We start from the raw sequence: 3,665 nt of genomic DNA on the forward strand, positions 1-3,665 counted from the left end.
GGGGGGGGGGGGCAATGGGCCGGGTGCTAGGACACCAAATTTTTTTCTCCCGGCTAACAATTACCGCTAAACGCCTGCCTCAACACCTTCTTAGACTGGCTCAAAACCGACGGGACAAGCCGCCGCTGCATCCGCGTCCGGAAAGAAGCAATCTTGCTTGCGACTACAGCGCCTCCGCTGGTTACGATTGCCACCGTTGCCGTGCCGCTACTCCGGATGGCAGCGAATGATGCGATGAAAGGGGCGATGGCGAGCCCTGGCCCTGCGTGCACAGACATCAGCGGAGGGCTGGAGCGCACTCCTGTCTCGTTTCTCAACGAAGTGGATGCTGAACAACTCCCTTACTTCGAGGTGAGGCAGTCGGTCCTGTGACGCAGGAACGGTGGAGCGATTTCGAGCAGTTGAACGGAAAGTAGGGGGAGAAAACTGCCCCCGACTGCGAAACATTCGCGACCGCGGCGCAGTTTTCTTATCGATGTCTGTGCGAAAGCACATCCCTTTCCTTGGCCCTTTTCGGGCTATTAAATGAGCAGGGTCTTGCTAGATATTTGCTTTTTCTCTCAGCGATTGACTGACTCCTTTGTTCTGCGCTGTAGTACACCACCAGAAATGTGCCGGGCCCTGGATCGGATGAGCAAGCATTTAACGAAGTGTTTGCCAGCTGCAGCTGCCGGCCAGCTTGCAGCTCCCAGTGCCCCTGTGTGGTGCGCAGCAAACGGGCAAGATGCGCCGCGACGATCGAGTGTTCTTCCCTGTGCACTTGCGGCCCCGCCTGCCCGATCCGTGATGTCCGCACGGCCTGCGTTGCAGACTGCAAGTGTTCAAGACCCAACAAAAGGGTTTGGCGTCCTGACAATGGAGTCCATTCTTCGTGGCAGCTACGTCTGCTCATATGCCGGAGAAGTCATCAGCCTCGAGGTAGCACGCCAGAGGTATCGAAGCTCGCATGCTGCGAATCGAACTACGTGATGGTGTTGCGTGAAAACGGTGTGGTGACGCTGGTGGTGGACCCTAGTAGCGTCGGCGGTGTCGGGGCGATTTCTGAATCACTCGTGCGAGCCCAACCTGGCTATTACGCCTGTGCGTGCCCGAGTGTGTTGTGCCCGAGCTTGCATTATTTGCGAAGAGAAACATTAGTGCGGGCGAAGAGCTGACGTACGACTACTCTGGCGGCTGCCACCGTCGTCACAGAGACACACAAAATGTGCCTGTGGTTCCAAACGGTGCTTCGGGCTGGTTACCCATGGATAAACTGGTGCTGGGCTTCTGACCGTGTTGCGATGGTATTTTGGCAATACCAACTGCCTGTAGAATTTCACCTAATCAAACTATCTGCAGTGTTTTCATTTCCACAGTGTAACGGGCACATGCGCATACATTACTAGCGCAGAGCGCTTACTCACCTAGAATTCAACAAAGAGGAGTTTGGAGCACACGAACACGTTTCAGCAATGCTGATGATCCCGTCTTGTAGACGAGACCACATCAGTCACAGTTGTCCATCTCCCTCCAGCGCACCTGTAATTTCTTGTGTCTAATTTTGCACGCATCCACTTTTTTCAACCTTTGTAAGCATAGGAAAGTACCTATTACTCAAGTTTACTTGTGCATTCAAGGAAGAGGATAAAGCATTACGTTATGGACATTGTTGATGCAGTGAGGATCTCTGTAAAAATATTGAAACACTAGTTGGTTCATTCTAGTGAGCCACAAGATCAACCAGCACTCAATCTTTTTGTGACCTCATTGCTGTCCTTTTTTCCAGCGTGCATTTAGTAATCCATAGAATGATGATCTTGTGCATCATGCAGAGAATAGAGCTGGACTAACTGTGCAATTGAGCAAGGTACACAAATAATGTGTCATTGCTATGATCAAATCTTGGAAGCTTAAGTGAGGTTCTATAGAACAGTATGCTACAATACAACGCTAGAAAAAAAATGAAGCTGCTAAGGGCTGCTAAGGCATAGAGTTTCCTACAGTAATCACTAAAAGGAACTCTGATGTTAGTGTTGATTCAGCGAGCATGATAACCATGAGTATGAAGAGTACCAAATTAAACTAAGGAGCCTTGATTGGAATTGATTATACCAGATGGTTATTAAGTCTAAGAACATGAGTATGCGTAATTTACCATGCTCTCTTGTTCGCCATCTGTTAATGATTGAAGCTGGAGGCCATCACCATTGCTGAGCTTCGATTTCTCTCAACCATTTTTCGGGTAGGTCTTACGTTTTGCGCTCAGGCTCCGCTTTCTGTACCAGAGAGAGTGTATGGATTTGCCTAAGCTTCGTTCTTCTGGATTCGTACAGTTCTGTGACTTACAAAAATGGGTCATTTGCGACAAAATGTGTTCAGAACATGACAGTTGGCAATGCGTGTTCATGCACACAGCTACTCATCACTTTATGCAGTTAGAAAATAAGATTGCTCTGAATTTAGGAAAATGATGTGGCAGTGCTAGTGTTGCCTCCTCTTCTGGTATCTGCATTTAGCAGCACTTGTAAAGATGTAAGTGCCAGATAATTTAAACATGAAAGTGTTTATGACGGGGCCCACTAAGACTTCACTGACATCATTTTGTCATGGATGTGGGCGCCGGTAAAATTCACATGTTTTGTTGATTTGGATGACCTGGGAGGCGAACCCAAAAACCTCCCAAGTGCCTTATATCCTCTGCACCTTCTCCCTTCACAGTGACCTTGGTTGGCGGGGGGCAATGTCGCCATCTGGGATCAGTGAGTACTGCATCATGAGACTGCTTCGTTGTTTTTTTTGCTTCCGGTGCAGCAAGACACACGCCAGCAGAAAGCGGAACGCCTTCCTGCTTCACGGCTCAAGCTTTGAACTCTGCCTGTCGCGTTGCGTGGGATTCCGCATATGGTGTGTCCAGGTGTATGTTAACTACTTCAGCTACACAAGGGTTGAATCATGATCTTTGGTGCTATCGTCGTCGGGATGAAGAATGTGCCACTAGGCGTCAATGTGGGCGCATCCATGTCAAATGGTGCTACAACGGCCAGCACCAATAGACATTGTGCAAGCTCTCGTACATCGATGTACAATGAACAATCAACTATACTCCTGTGAACACACAGTTCACTTTCGTACTATGCCGATTCCTATGACGGAAGGATCAACCATGTTTTTTGACATAAAACTGCTACTTTTGTCATTAGTCATGATGTACCGTAAAATCCCGAGCAAGCGCCCTTCCCTTCTGCCATTTTCACTGTTTCATTCACTCTTTCTATTTACCCAATGAGGTGAATAAAAATAGTGAATGCATGCGTGTTCAATAAAGCATTCCATTAGAAGCACGGGTATGCCTTTCATTCTGAGTGGCTATTCCGCCGTCATCTTGAATTTTGATCCGTGACCGAGCAAGGGCCCCCCTTCCAAATCTTATCAGATGATCTTTCACCGTGGGAAGGGGGGGGGGAGGGGGGGGCGCTTGCTCGGGATTTTTACAGTAGTCATCCTTTCAAGTGTGTAATAGAATAGTAAATGCACAGTTTCAATATTAATCTGTTATCGCTCACCTCTATTAACGCAGGATAAGTGCAGCACTGCATTTTATGAACTAGCTCAAAGCCCTACTCAATGTCATGGACGAAGGGTAGTTTTCCTCTGTGCTTGGTAACTGGTCTTGCCTAAAAATGTGA

At 48.2% G+C, this 3,665-nt stretch overlaps 1 pseudogene; it reads left to right on the forward strand.

The window, feature by feature from the left end:
- The first annotated feature begins 231 nt into the window (after positions 1 to 231).
- LOC119378686 (histone-lysine N-methyltransferase SETMAR-like) lies at positions 232 to 1,270 on the forward strand (annotated as a pseudogene).
- Positions 1,271 to 3,665: the final 2,395 nt, after the last annotated feature.

Source organism: Rhipicephalus sanguineus, unplaced genomic scaffold, assembly GCF_013339695.2.
Source record: "Rhipicephalus sanguineus isolate Rsan-2018 unplaced genomic scaffold, BIME_Rsan_1.4 Seq9280, whole genome shotgun sequence".
NCBI lineage: Eukaryota > Metazoa > Arthropoda > Arachnida > Ixodida > Ixodidae > Rhipicephalus > Rhipicephalus sanguineus.